At 48.4% G+C, this 16,011-nt stretch overlaps 1 long non-coding RNA gene across 1 annotated transcript in view; it reads left to right on the forward strand.

The window, feature by feature from the left end:
- LOC120372760 overlaps positions 1-12,498 on the forward strand; it is a 53,901-nt gene extending 41,403 nt beyond the window's left edge. The window contains exon 4 of the long non-coding RNA XR_005585175.1: positions 12,379-12,498. This is a non-coding gene — a long non-coding RNA (uncharacterized LOC120372760). The remainder of the gene's footprint in view (positions 1-12,378) is intronic.
- Positions 12,499-16,011: the final 3,513 nt, after the last annotated feature.

Genomic DNA, 16,011 nt, shown 5'->3' on the forward strand with positions numbered 1-16,011 from the left:
CATACCCTGAATGTCTACACTGCAATTAGACAGCCCCTTAGACCGAGCCCCATGAGCCCAAGTCAGCTGGCATGGGCCAGCCGCAGGTTTTTAACTGCAATGTCGACATACCCATAGAGACTAGAGAAAACTTGGCAGGTACCCTCATTTGTTCCTGTACCTGAGCAGTTGTGACTGTTACCCACCCCTTTTAACCCAAACAGCTAGTCAATGTCAGGATGTTGTGGGTTGTTCCAATTAGGAGGAGAAATCGATGCTACAGCCAGGTATTTTCTTTGATGCAATCGTGTTTATTTACAAGGAATGTACAAAGTCCTGTTGACACAAGAGGAACCAAACTGTTTCATTGCTTACAGCCCCAAGCATCTTTAGCCAGCCCTACACCCCAAAGCCCCTTCCCTAGGGTTCTCTCGGGGTCATACACCAGGCTTGTCCAGAGTGAGTCTCTCTGTGTGCTGTCTCCAGTCCTGCTTCTTTTACACCCTACCCCTCACCTTTCCCATCAGTCAATGCTCAGCAAACCCCTCTGCCCAGGTTGTTCCTATGTCTGGGCAGCCTTGCATTCACCTTTGTTTTGAGCAGAGACTCGTGCCTGTGTTTGGGGTTTGGAGACCGCTATTAATTCAGTGAGACAGGGAGGGTGAGGTAATATCTTTTATTGGACCAACTTCTGCTGGGGAGAGAGACAAGTTTTCGAGGTTACTCAGAGCTCTATTACCTCACCCACCTTGTCTCTCTAATATCCTGGACTGACACAGCTACAACAACACTGCATACATTATTTCAATCACTTCTTTGCATTAATCCTGAATGAAGGGTGGTGGTAACCAGTGCCGGCACTAGCCTATTGAGGGCCCTATGCAGAAATATTCCCCCCAATACATACTAATAATTAACGGGGGGCCCCTTGAGCTACTTTGGGCCCTAAGCAATTGGTTAGTCTGCTTATGCCTAGCGCCGGCTCTGGTGGTAATGCCCAACCATAACAAGATTTAACCCAACCCACAACAGCTGCAACCTGGGAAAGCTATGGATGGGGCAGCCACCATCTCAGCTACCCCACTGGGGACTGAACTGGAGCCCTCCAGGGGTAAAAGCAGAAGTGACTCCAGCCTGAGCTGAAGAGCCAGGCTCCGTAGCTGGTTGCTGTAGCAGACTCACATGCTCTGTGCATCACGGCAGGGATGTGTAACACAGACTGACTAGTGGGCTACATGGGCTTATAGCTTGAGCCTTCACACATCATTTTCAGCACACGTCTAGGAAATTCCTCTCCCTTTTTTAACTGCCTCAGAAGTATTGCAAGGCTCAGGCTTTCCATCCTCCCGAGCGCATGGACAGCCAGCTGCTTGCTTGTGTGTGTCTAAGCTCTGGAGTAGGCTCTTCACGGGCCTCTGGGATTACTCTGTTTATACAAAATTCAACAGGAGCAGCAGCAAGGATTCTTGTTCCTCCCAAGCTATGGCAGTTCAACATCAGCTTTGAAATGTTCTCATTGGCTGCCACTGACGTGTAGAGCTGATCTGAAGAATTTTCTTTCTTTCTCTTGTGCCACCTTCCCTCTGAATGGCTGATTCCTCCTGCTGCCCAGGAGACCTCAGGAGCATACCACACAGCAGCCAGCTCATGCATTCCTAATGGTGTTAAATTGCATCCACACAGGTATTAATGGGGATTTAATTGAGTTAAGCTAGCTTGACTGACAAACACACCTCTTTTGCCCTGTGACAGAGTATACAAACCCTCTAGCAGTAAGGAGAGGGTTAAGCAGTTGCTCTGTACCCAGGTAGCCCAACCCCGCCACACCTGTGAAGCATGCATGGCTTGGAGGAGGAGTTCAAAAGGCCAGAGAGCAGGCCTACTCAGTAGGGTAGCAGACAGTGGGGGTGAATAGATCTATCTGCACCCCCTGTTGCCTGGTTATAGAGATGGAGCCAAACCCGAAGGGAAGAGACTGGGGATTCTCAGAAGGTCTGAGACTTATCTGTGATTCCAGTTATTTAATGTAGGTCTGTTACCTGTTGGGAAAGAAGGAGTGATCCAGGGTGGCAGCAGAATAGCCCTTTGGCGGTGTAGGACGTAGCTGCTTACATCGGGCCGTGCATTTGAACCTGGTGGAGAGGGTGGGCCTGGGTTCCCCCATGGGAGCTGAAAGCAGCTAGCATGAGGCAGAAGAAGGAAAGCAAGAGGCCAATAGGTGAAGCAAAAAAAGTTTCATTTCCTGATTCCAGCATGCTAGCTGATCGGGCATTCCCATTGCCCCAGAAGATTTCTCAAGGGCATGAAGCACATCGAAGATCCACAATCCCTCATCCCAGCTGATGCCAGGCGAAAACCGGGCCCTGTCACAATCTCAGCTTTCTGAGCTCTCATAGCATGAATGAGAAGGTGGCTCTAAATGCCGGAGGCATTTGAAATCTACACTGGGATATTGCTGCTGGAGAGGAACTCCAGTCACTATTTCTTTGCCTATTGCAAAGGGGGCTCATGTAGGGCGTGCCCATCCTGATTCTTTTAGATTTGCCTTCAGTGCTATTGACTCACATCCCCTCTTTGCCTGCAAGTTAAAAGTGCCACGACTGCAAATGAAGCTATGGTTGTGATGATGCAACTGGAAAGGTGGTAGTGGGTTAAGAGGGACACTGTGTGTGTGAAACTACATTCAAGTGGAAGAAAACAGATCATATCTTCAGACTATGAAGGTTCAAGAAGCATCTAAAAACCTGTTGCATTGTAATTCTGTTAAAAACAGGGATTGTCTGACTCCTAGGGCAGGCCAAGCTATTGCCATGGCAGAGCCGTTGTTCCAGCATGTCAGAAGGCAGCATTTCTTCATGCCATCTTATGGCATTTTCTCAGAAGCTAGTTAGCGAACATTTGGCGCTGGGAATGGGTGCCTGCCTGACCTCTCTGGAGACTGAAGTTCATGGGACGGGGACAGCACTGGCTGCAGCTGCAGCTCCCCCTGCACTCTCCCAACAGTGTGCCTCAACTTTGACCTGGAGGGACCCAGCTGTAGTGGAGATGGCGGTGAAATTCCCAGCTCCAGTAGACACACCTGTACTAGCTCTGATTGAGCCAGTGTGCTGGAAATAGAAGTGTAACCATGGTGGCATGAACGGCAGAATGGGCTAGCTGCCTGAGAGCGCACCTGGGATTTCAGATGGGATTGTACTCAGGGTGGGTAGTCCTCCCACCACTCATGCTGCCATGGTTATATTTCCATTTTTAGCATGTTAGCTCGAGCAGAGGTAGCATGGGAATGTCTCCTTGAGCTGGGAATTACACTTTCATCTCCAGTGTAACTGTACCCTAAGGGTATGTCTACACTACAAAATTAGGTCGATTTTATAGAAGTTGATTTTATACAGTCAATTGTGTGTGTCCCCACTAAGCGCATTAACTTGGTGGTGTGCGTCCACAGTACCAAGGCTAGCGTCGACTTTCAGAGCGTTGCACTGTGGGTAGCTATCCCACAGTTCCCGCAGTTTCCGCTGCCCATTGGAATTCTGGGTTGAGCTCCCAATGCCTGATGGGGCAAAAACATTGTCGCGAGTGGTTCTGGATACATGTCATCAGGCCCCGTTCCCTCCTTGAAAGCAATGGCAAACAATCATTTCTTGCTTTTTTTCCTGGGTTACCTGTGCAGATGACATACCACGGCAAGCATGGAGCCCACTCAGCTCACCGTCACCGTACGTCTCCTGGGTGCTGCTGGCAGACATGGTACTGCATTGCTACACAGCAGCAGCTCCTTGCCTTTGCGGCAGCAGACGGTGCAGTATGACTCCTAGCTGTCGTCGTCATTGTCTCCTGGGTGCTCCTGGCCGACCTCGGTGAGGTTGGTCGGGGCGCCTGGGGAGACATGGATGCTCCTGGCAGACCTCGGTGAGGTCGGTCAGGGATGCCTGGACATAAATGGGAATGACTCCAGGTCATCCTCTTCTTTAACTTTCATCTCATGGAGATTCAGTCCTGCCTGGAATATCATGCGAGCTGGAGGCTTCTGCCTCAGCCTGCTCTCCCAGTAGGCAGCACCGCGCGGTCGCACCTACCCCAGGCTACCCCTTGCTCCCATGGCTCATGAAGCCTGGACAGTAGTAAGGAGAAGTTCAACTATAGGCTGAGCAAGTGCAGAATGGTGGTAGAATGTGCATTTGGACATTTAAAAGCACGCTGGCGCAGTTTACTGACTCGGTTAGACCTCAGCGAAACCAGTATTCCCATCGTTATTACTGCTTGCTGTGTGCTCCACAATATCTGTGAGAGTAAGGGGGAGATGTTTATGGCGGGGTGGGAGGTTGAGGCAAATTGCCTGGCTGCTGATTACGTGCAGCCAGACACCAGGGTGGTTAGAAGAGCACAGCAGGGTGCGGTGCGCATCAGAGAAGCTTTGAAAAACAGTTTCATGACTGACCAGGCTATGGTGTGAAATTTCTGTTTGTTTCTCCTTGATGAAAACTGTTAGGCTACCTTAATTGGTTGACACCCAACAAAATTAATTATACAGTAGACAGAAACAATCTCAGAACCAGACAGAGATTATACAGACAAACAATAGGGAAGTGGAGACTACAGTGATAGAACAATACAGAAATGAAGATTTCACATCCCATCTATTGATAAGTGAGTTCTTGCCAGACAGGATGCTATCAAACTAAGTTTCCTTTTACATCATCTAGGCTCTTTCCTTTCTCTGGAGGTGATAGGAATATCAGGACAGGATAGTATTCCTAACAGCCCAAAAGCACCTTATTTCAATGTGACTAGTTTGGAATGTAAGAATGTGACCATACACTTCCCAGCTTATGGCTGGCCTCTGCTGCTTAGCCAAAGGCTTAGCCTAAGAACAGGGCCTCAGACTGTCACAGTAAGAGAAGGTCCTTACACTGGCAGACAGTGATTTTGATTCTTTCTTTTATACCTCTATAACTAGCTAAGTGATAAGAATACACCTAAATTCTTAAAGTATAGGCCTTTGCAGACAGGCCTGAATATCTATATCCTAATAAAACCCCGACCCCTTGGTTCACTCTACTTCCCTGTAAGCCAACCGCCCTCCCCTCCCGCATTTGATCACCACTTGCAGAGGCAATAAAGTCATTGTTGTTTCAAATTCATGCATTCTTTATTAATTTGTCACACAAATGGGGAGATAACTGCCAAGGTAGCCCGGGAGGGGTGGGGGAGGAGGGAAGCACGGGGTGAGGTGGTGAAGAAGGGGAGAAGGGAAGGACAAGGCCACACTGCACTTCAAAACTTATTGAATGCCAGCTTTCTGTTGCTTGGGCAGTCCTCTGGGGTGGAGTGGAGTTCTGATAGCACGGATTCCTCTCCCCATACAGCGATCAGTCAACAGTGTGCCCTTGTTGCCAAGAAGGCTAATGGCATTTTGGGTTGTATAAGTAGGGGCATTTCCAGCAGATCGAGGGATGTGATCATTCCCCTCTATTCAGCACTGGTGAGGCCTCATCTGGAGTACTGTGTCAGTTTTGGGCCCCACACTACAAGAAGGATGTGGATAAATTGGAGAGAGTCCAGCAGAGGGCAACAAAAATGATTAGGGGGCTGGAGCACATGACTTATGAGGAGAGGCTGAGGGAACTGGGATTGCTTAGTCTGCAGAAGAGAAGAATGAGGGGGGATTTGATAGCTGCTTTCAACTACCTGAAAGGGGGTTCCAAAGAGGATGGATCTAGACTGTTCTCAGTGGTAGCAGATGACAGAACAAGGAGTAATGGTCTCAAGTTGCAGAGGGGGGAGGTTTAGGTTGGACATTAGGAAAAACTTTTTCACTAGTAGGGTGGTGAAGAACTGGAATGGGTTACCTAGGGAGGTGGTGGAATCTCCTTCCTTCGAGGTTTTTAAGGTCAGGCTTGACAAAGCCCTGGCTGGGATGATTTAGTTGGGTTTGGTCCTGCTTTGAGCAGGGGATTGGACTAGATGACCTCCTGAGGTCCCTTCCAACCCTGAGATTCTATGATCAGATCCAGTACCTCCCATTTGGTCCATGTTGAAGCTCTTTTGTGATTCTGGGACTCCATGGTCACCTCTGCTGATGAGAGCTGTATGGTCACCTCTGAGCTTGCCACGCTGGTCAAACAGGAAATGAAATTCAAAACTTCATGGCGCTTTTCCTGTCTACCTGGCCAGTGCATCTGAGTTGAGAGTGCTGTCCAGAGTGGTCACAACGGAGCACGCTGGGATAGCTCCCGGAGGCCAATACCGTTAATTTGTGTCCACATTACCCCAAATTCAATCAGCAAGGTGGATTTCAGCGCTAATCCCCTTGTCAGGGAGGAGTACAAAAGTTGATTTTAAGAGCCCTTATGTCAACAAAAATGGCTTCGTCGTATGGCCGGGTGCAGGGTTAAATCGATCTAACGCTGCTAAATTCGACCTAAACTCGTAGTGTAGATGAGGGCTAAGAGAGAGAGGGAAGTTTCGTTTTCATGGCCCAGGGAGGGTTTTGGAAGCCGGTGAGAGAATGCATGTTTGTGCTGTGGCAGTTTGGGGAATATGTCTCTGTCAGCTCATGAATTCCCTTTTTGTTTTATGAATAGCATTTATGATTGTAACAGTCGTGAATTAGATTAAAACTTGATAGCAGGGGCCTGGAATGTAGTGAGAAGTTGTCTGGAGAGGCTTGACAACACAATGAAAGAGTCGACAACACTGAATAGCTCTGCCCAGGTAGAACAATGGGGTTGCTCCCTAGCAGAACCATCAACTTGTAATCAATTCTTTCCCGAGCAATCCTGCAGGGGATTTGGAGCCTGGGAAATTTCCAGCAGAAGAGGAGACACAAGTACTAGGGTGTCAAAGGCTGCTTTTAAAAGTGACAAGCTGAGCAAGAGAGTCAGTCCATTACCAGAAACAGAAGTCTCAGCTGGAAGAGTGGGGGCAGGTGGGGCTCTGTCTTCTCCCAATGACACTGACCAACACAAAGGACTCTCTCAAATGGTGGGGACTCTGAGGAGGGGATTGCATTCAGGCATTGTTTTCCCTGCCTCTGTAATGCTCCTGCTGTGTGAGAGTAAAGCGGGTGTGGTTGAGAAGCTTTTTCGCCAAGCCCGTGTTCCTTACTTTACCTGCCACATGTCCCCCCAGAGTTGCACTGTAAACCAGCGTGGAGCTCTGGGGTGGGGTTGCGGGGGGGAGGGGGAGAGCATGCATAAGTGACTGGGCAGGCTTGGGAGGACTTGCGCTTGTCTTGAGGGTGGGGCCTAGGCAACTGGACTGCAAGGTCCCAACCTCCTGAGGAAAGGTTTCAGACACAGAGTCTGCACCTGGGACTCGGGAGTGTGCCCTAGGGTATGGCTACACTTGCAACTTCAAAGCGCTCCTGCGGCAGCGCTTTGAAGTGCGAGTGTGGTCGCGGCGTCAGCGCTGGGAGAGAACTCTCCCAGCGCAGCAGGTACTCCACCTCCCCGTGTGGATTAGCTGGGGCACTGTTTACACTGGCGCTTTACAGCGCTGTAACTTGCTGCACTCAGGGGGGTGTTTTTTCACCCCCCTGAGCGAGAAAGTTGCAGCACTGTGAAGCGCCAGTGTAGCCAAGGCCCTAGAGACCCAGAGCCAGTGCTTGAATCTGTCCAGACCCAGTTGCTTGGGTACACTTGGGATACAAAGGCTGGGTCCATTTAACACAGTCTGGTGACCATCTGCTAAGGGGACTCAGCCAGGGCTGTAAAAAGTGCCATTTGTGGTCCTGGTTGATAGCAGAAAGACATCATCAGTAGGAATTAGAGTGAGATCTGGTCTATACAACGCTGCAGTAACTGGAAGGGTGACTTTAGTTCGATTGGTGAAACTTTGTGTGTGGACACTCTTACATTGGTTTTTATTTTTTAAACCTGGCTTAAGCCGGTTTGGCTTGCCCCTGTAAGGAACTCTGTGTCCTTTTTAACTGACTGAGAGTATGTCTGGATTTCTCTCATTGGTTCAGAAAGCTGCTAGGCTGCCCATTGTAATCCCATTATATCGGGAATAGCCTTCAAGCATCCGTGAGGTTATCAATTGTTGATGCAGTTTTTGGTAATATATTGTTATGATGACAGTAGAACTGAGAGGCCCCACTTGAGATCAGGGCTCCACTGCCCGAGCCACTGTACGAACACAGTGAGAGACTGACAGTCCTTGCTGGGAAGATCTTCCAGTTCAAACAGACAGGACAAACAAAGGGAAAGGAAATATTATTCTATAAGTGCGCTTAGCACTGCCTGGTACCTTCAAGAGGCTGAGCATATGTCTACGCTACAAAGAAAAACCAGTAGCAGAAGTGGAAGGCAGGAGTGAAATGGTTAAGGTGCACTGGCAGCACTGCTTTGGGGACCCAGTATGGGGGTAACAGGGGTGCCTGAGACTGGGGCTAAACTGCGCTGCCAGATGTGTGGAGGAAGCCAGGGGAAACTCTAATTTCACAAACACTCAGGAACGGGAATGAAATCAAAGCTGGCACCTGAATCTATTTCTACTTACGATGCACCCGTCTGCCTTTTAAAATCCAATTTATGGGGATGGTGAGTGAGACCCAGGCCAGTTCTTAGCTATTAGATCCAGACTGTTACCGACCCTGCCATTTCATTGTATCGATGGCCCAGTGCTGAGAGAGCAATGTCCCTCATGCAGCATTGGCAGAAATTGATATTAATAAATGGATCTAATATTCTTAAATCTGTATTCTTTCCTGAGACTCGCAGCGACCCCACAGGGCAGGAGAAATAATAAGTAAAGGCCTAATTCATTATTTATAACCAAGAAAGCCAAGGAAATAACTCAGGGAGATTACCCGGATAATCCAGCATTAGCATCTTGTTTCAGATATCTTTATCAGGACTCAGCAAAGGCTCCCCAGGGGGGAATAGAGACAGTGCAGTAAATTCATATGCTAGCCTTTGACCCCGTGTGGGGTCCCAGGCTTAATGTTTACCTTAGGCTGCACACGAATTTAATGGAAAGACAAATGGTGTAGGTGAGAGAGAGAAGAGAAGACCGAGGGATGGATGGATAAGCACAGGGTGGGGCGGGAGGTTGAGGCAGAAGTGGGTGTAAGTCACAAGGCAAATCGAATCAGTGTGGATTTCAGAACTGTGTGCAGGGTCCCAAAGCCCAACACCCTTTTGGGGCAGAGATGCTGATACAGGACTGAGTTATGGGATAAGGGCACCTGAGTTCAAATTCCATCTGCTCTGCTGACTTGTTGTGTGGCCTTGGGGCAAGCCACGCAGGTGAAGATTTCCCAAAGCAACTAGTGATTTTGAGTGCCTTATCGGAGATGCTTCAAAGTGGGGGGTAGGGGTGCTCAGCACTTTCTGAAAATCAGACCCTGTTGAGGTCTCTCAAGATCACCTCCCCCAACTGAGAAACCCCAAATCACTGATCATTTTTGCAAATCTCAGCCTAAACTCCTCTGTGCCTTGGTTTCTCCATCTGTAAAATTGGGAGAATAATAGCGACCCCTCAGGGAGGCTGAGAGCTTTAGTGTGTGTGAAGTGCTTTGAAGATGTAAAGTGTGAGGTCTCTTCTTCTTCTTCTTGATTCCTCAAAAGTTCTTTAGAGTTTGTGTGCACTGTACGCTGTTCAGAAGAAACCGTTTCACACAGCTCTGACTTTCCTGGTTCTAGCCAGGACTGGCAGCAACAAAATAGGAGAAAATCTGTTCTCATTGGAACTGGAAGAAAGTACCAGAAATCTCAGCAAAATCTCAGGAGGGGGCCTGTTCTTCTGAGATTTCCAGCTCCGCTGTGCAGAGCTGAGATGCTTGCATACATTTTGGGAAAGTATCCCAATATATGGGTGCTTGTTCAGGCCTGACCTCCTCTTCAGACTCTCTGGGCTTTGCCCATCACTCCTATATAGCCACGTGCTGCATAAAGAGATTCACTCTTGTGCAAGCAAAAACGTGGAAAGGAGACTGGAGATTCAGCTCCACAAAGAATTCTGAACTGTAAATGGAATCCTGCTCTGCATTGTTGTTCTTCCCATTTCTTTGGGTATGTCCACACTGAATCAGAGGTGTGACTACAGCTAGCAGAGACAGACCCATGTTAGCTTTAATCTAGTTATGGCTAAACATAGCAGTGAAACTGTGGCAGCCTGGGCCCCAGCATGGGCTATACAAGTTTGCCCAGTCTCCCTGGGTATGTAATGTGTTCATCACCTGCCCTGAAGCCTGCACAAGCTGAAAACACACCTTTGAGTGCTGTAGAGACACATCTTTGAGAAGAGGAGGAATAGTTTCAACTTGGTTCAGGAACATGGGTAGCTGTATCCCCACTGCGAGAGCAGAGTGGGTGGTCAATAGTTAACAATACTGCTCCTTTGCATTTGTATGGCACCTTTCCTCTGAGGAACTCAACACGCTTAACAAAAATGAATTAATCCTCACCCATGTGAGGTAGGTACAGCCAATAATAACCCCATTTTAGATGGGGAAACCGAGTCAGGGGGCATTTAAGAGGTCCCATAGCAAATTAGCGGCAGAGCTGGGAGTAGAGCCTGGCAGTCCCAAATTCCAATCTTCCACTTTGACACATTCCTTCTTGTGTCTTGTTTCGTCTGAATGGATTTACCCATCCCTAATATGAAGCAACTTCACGTACCTAACATGTCTGCATACATAGATTTTTTTTTTCTTTAAACACTAGCTGACAATGGGCCTTTTTGTGAAATTACACATTGAGGGAAAAGAGGATATTACCTGTCTGGGATATCATATCAGTGTGTCTAGAGACATTTGGTACAGGATGTTTCCAATTATAAATGAACTAGAAGCCTACAGTCTAACAAAAGCCAGTGGAACCTTATCAACATCAGTGAGCATTTGTGGGAGAGAAGAGCTAGCAGGATTATTAACCCTCTGAAATAGACTCTGCTTTCCAAAAGGGAAAATAATGTCCGTAGCTGAAATAATTAACGGGAAAACAACTTGCAACACTTACTTAATTAAATGGAAAAGAATATGCTAATGCAATGTTAAGACTGTACAAAGGCTTTACTCTTGCGCATGCTAAGTATGCAGTTTTCATACATGCCTAACTTTGTGAAATCAAAACCAATTTGCTTCCAATTTAGGAAAGCACAGAGTCCTTGCTGCACGCTCACCCTGTCCAAGTTTCAGGCTCCAGCCGTGCTTCCTGAGTGGAATGCTTTTTTGTTTTTTCTCTGAAAGTGTGTGTGGCATTCCCCCCCGCCCCCCTCCCAGCCATTGTGCTGTAACTCACAAACAGCTGAAGACGTTTTGCTCAGATGATCCAAACAAACTCTGGGAAATGTCAGCCAGGAAGGAGTGTTTCAGAAAGCACATTGACATGGGGTTAGAATGGAAAAAGGTTTAACAAGTTTAACTGTAGTGGGCGCTAGCAAATCCCAGTGTAATCCCAGACCAAAGTGTAGCCTGGTTTATTTCTATTATTACTGTTGTATTATGGTAATGTTTAGTAGCACAGCCAAGGTCCTATAGTGTTAGGTGCCATATATATACATCATAAGAGATAGTCCTTGCCCTGAAGAGCTTCTACACTAAATGGACAAGACAAAGTAAGCATTGTCCCTTTGGGGAAACTAAGGCACAGACGGTTTGATTCTGCAAGTCTGCTATGACTTCAGTGGAGTGGGATCAGGCCCAGAGACATTAAGTGATTTGCTCAAGGTCAACACAGTGTGTCAGAGGCAGAGGCAAGATTTGCATGTGGATCCGAGTTCCAGGCCAGCACCTGACTTTTCCTTACAGTTGTTGTTTCCTTGGCAAGACCCTTCCCTGGTTTACAGAGAAGCTTCATCTAGTCCCATGAGCACAGACTGGGAATCAGGAATGCCTGGCTTTGACCCTGAGTGGCTGCTGTGACCACTGGGCTAGACACTCAGTGACAGCTTTCCAAAAGCAGGTATATGAATTTTTGCATGTCCAGCTCATGCACAAATACCTGGTGTGTGTGTTTGTGCATGCCTAATGTGCACGCCTAATTTTGAAGATCGGGCCTTGCCTCAGTTTCCCTATCTGTAAAATGGAGATAATCCTAATTACTTTACTTTTTGGTGAGTGTTGTCTAAATTGTTAGGTTAGATCATGAAAAGTGCTATTTACACTGAGTCTTATTACTCCCAAAATCACAGCCTAGGAGAGGTTACTGTGCCCCATGACTGATATTAAACAAAAACCATCGGCTCATGCTATTCTCTGGCCTAGAACGAATCAGTTCTCTGGTCACATAGGTTCCTACTTTGGTTGATTTCCCCTTGTTGACAGACACTGGCAGCCCTGGAGCATGGCACTCTTCCTGTCTAGGAGAGACTAGGAAAGACCTCAGCTGCCTTCAATGGAACTATGGCAATTTACACCAGCTGAGCATCTGCTTCTCTGTGCTTTGCTTACAGCGCAACCAGGTCATCAGCTCCCTTCTAGGGAAAACGGGCTCTTCAGCAAGACAATCTCCCTTTGTCAGAGCTGCAGAACACTCAGCTACAGGCACCTGTGATGTCCTCAACTACGCAAAGGAAACTGTAAGTTTTGCTATTGACCTGAATGGGAGCAGGCTTGTTAACTGACGGATGGAATTATTTTTTTATGTTCAGCCTGCACCTAAGTGTGGCTGCTCATCTCCTCTGGTGGGTGGCAGGAGAGATACATTCAGCCCTCTCCTGAAAAGGGTGAAATACCACCCCTGTGCAGAGGTCCAGTGCAAAGCCTTAAGTCCTCACAGTACGGCTCAGGTGGAACCTAAGTGCTGTGTGGTCCTTTGTGCTAGCTCTCTGCCCAGGGGTGGACTTCACCCAAAGAGCCTGGGCTACCAGAAAAGGCATTCCACCTCAGTGTCTTGGTGTGGGGGTATACACGTGGGGGTGGGGGGGTGTCCAGTGTGGTGCACGTGGCTGACTCACTTTCTAGGCACCCTAGGGAAAGAGTTGGCGTATGATTCCCAAAACAAGGAACCACGGTGAGGGCAGGTCTCATTACCTGACCCTGAACGGGGCTGCTGAGCTACACAACTCCCACTGGGTGTTTCAGGCCTCTTGGGGGGTAAGCACAGCAAGTGAACATTTTAATGCTGCGCCAGGTACAGCTCATCTCTGCCCATTTTCCCTGCCCATGTGGGAACATCGCCAGTATTAGTGCCAGTGTCGGGTCGTTGTTCCCTGGGGCACAATATAGCCTTGCTGGATGGATCTGCAGCGCCAAACTATCAATGTGACTTGTGTGTGTCATGGGCATCCTAATGGTTCCATACTGACAATATGTATCTAGCTGGAAGTTGTGTGCATGGGGATGTGAGCTGTTAAGTGTTCAGGCCTGCATGGCTGAGGGAAAGGGTACTGTGTCTGCAACAGATCCATTTCCAAATCAATCAGATATCTGTTGTGGAGATGGGCTCTGGTCTGTGCTAATGATATTTTCACTGGAATATACCACATTGGTGTATGTGCTCTTGGAAATGCAGTGAGAACATACCAGAGCTGACAGGCATGCATGAAGGCAACAGAATTGTCATGGACAATGCTATAAAACCAAGCCCAAAGAAGCATTTATTGAACAGATCAGTATCTAGCTCACGAGACTGTATCTTTTCTTACCCTTCTAACTGATCTCTGATGTCAGAGATTTCTCTGCTGTGAATTCCCAATATCTCCTATTCTTTTACATTCATCCTGTCAGCATGCATGCTTCTGCGGATACTAGCTGCCTCACACTACTTCCATGCTTAGGCCTGGTCTACACTAGGCGTTTAAATCGGTTTTAGGAGCGTAAATGACTGACGACATTTACCCAGAACCACCCACGACAATGATTTTTGCCCCATCAGGCACTGGGATCTCAACCCGGAAGTTCCAAGGGGCGGGGGAGGCTGCGGGAACTATGGGATAGCTACGGAATAGCTACCCACAGTGCAACGCTCCAGAAATCGACGCTAGCCACGGACCATGGACGCACAACACCGATTTAATGTGCTTAGTATGGCCGCGCTCCACCCGATTTTATAAATTCTGTTTTACAAAACCGGTTTATGCAAATTCGGAATAATCCCATAGTGTAGACGTACCCTTAGCATAACAGGGATTTCTCACGTTGCCTCTGATTGCTATAGCTAAAGGCTGTTTGTTTGGTCTATACACATCGTAAATGCAGGGGCTTAGCTGAATATTGTCTCTTCCTTGTCTTAATCAACCCCCTTGCTGATCACATTGTCAATGTATGTGCTTTAATGGGGGGAGAGGGTTCAACTTGCTCTTTTGCAGTAGCTTTGGAATATCTTTCTTCCTCTGATTGCTTTGCTTGTATGTGACTCCGGCCCCTATTCTTTAAATAACCTGCATTTTTAAACAGTTAAATATAGTTGGCCAAATCCTTTCCTTGGATATACACATGTAGCTCCCATTGGTGTTTCTTGGGATCCCAGAGCACACCTCTGAGGGCGGCAATAAGCCTAGCAGGCCTGTTTCATCCCCGCGTAATGCCTTTACAGTCCAACAGAGGGACTGATTGGGCTGGTGGGCACTATGGTTTTTGACAAGAGCTTTTCTGTATTCCTCTTGCACAAGCTCGACTCTGCTCTGTTCAAATGCCTGCAGGGAAGCTATGGTTGAGGCTCTAATTTTCATTCTTTGGGATCTGACTGTTTGGCTGGAGAGTAGAACAGGTGCTCTCTAAGGTGGCTGCTGCATTCCCTGTGTGGTGCTCACTGGGGAGGACACTGGATGGAAAACACAGCCCCCATTAGCAAAGGGTGGGATTTCCAAAGCTATAAAGCATTGGTGCGCTCTGCTCCCACTGGCATCAGTGGGCGTTTTACCATTGGCTTCAATGGGAGCAGAGTGAAGCCAGTGCTGCATGCCTTTGCAAATCTCATTCCAAGGGCCTGTCTATACTGGTATTACAGGGTGTGGTTGCAGCTCATGTAGACTCATTCTGGCTATATAGATGTCACCTAGCTAGCTCAGGTACGAGGGTCTCCTACCTCTGGCCTCATGGCTCTTGACTCTTCCATGGTTCTGCGGATAGACCCTGAAGCAAAAATCCACGCCCAGAACACCACAGGCCTGTTGTGGCAGTTTGGTCCTGTGCCGTCCAGTTCTATGAGCCCTGGTGTCCATCCAAAGAGACAAACTAGGCACCTAGGAATCAGTTCTCCTCCCGCGCACTCTGGTGTAAATCAGGACTAATTCTGTTGAAGTCAATGGGCCTGATTCCTCACTGCCTTGCACCTCAGGGAGTTGCTGACACCTGTGCACAGTGAGCGTACAGGGCTGGGGAAGCAGATCAGCAGTGTTTGACACCCGCTGTGTACTCCCTTTCCTCGGGTGGTGAGGTGCAGGGAGTGAGAACTGGGCCCAGTGGAGTTCCACCAGCGTCAAACTAGATCAGAATCAGGCCACTAGGGTCCTCTACCATTGTGTGGGACTGGGTGGGAAGAAACCACAGGTGTGTAAAATGAAAATGGGTGTTTCTTCCCCAGTGGCAAACTACTGCCTGAGTCTGCCAGTACGTGCTATCTATGGGATTACTGGCTTTGATGTCTGAGGGAAAACTACTGACCTTGTGTTTCTGGGCACAAGTGGCAGAGGCCAGGTTGTTTTGGGATATGCTGGAACTCCATTATGTGCGTGTGCTCCTATGGCCTATAAACGGACTATTTGGAGTATGACCCCTTGGTGCTGGACACTGGAGCTCAAAGTCTCCAGGAGAAATGCTTTGGTCACTCCTTCAGGGCCTGGAAGAAGGGCCAGTGTCTGGTGTGAGGCCCACCAGGAAGTCTGTAGCCTGCGGGGGAAGGTGTGGGATAAGTTTTTGTATACGGAAGAGTCTGAGGAGCTGTAGGCAGCATTTTCCCCACTCCTGAGCCTGCCTGCTTGAGAGACAAGGCCTGTTCTGGAGTGGGGGCCTCCGAGCAGGGGAGATCTGAGGATCGGGTAACAAGGCTGCGGTGTAAGGGAGGTGGCCTCTGCGTGAGTGTCCTTCCTGCTGCACTGGGCTGAGAGCCTGGGGAGGGGGCTGTGCCCCCACTATCTGTCTGG

This window comes from Mauremys reevesii, linkage group 10 (assembly GCF_016161935.1).
Source record: "Mauremys reevesii isolate NIE-2019 linkage group 10, ASM1616193v1, whole genome shotgun sequence".
In the NCBI taxonomy this organism is placed as follows: domain Eukaryota; kingdom Metazoa; phylum Chordata; order Testudines; family Geoemydidae; genus Mauremys; species Mauremys reevesii.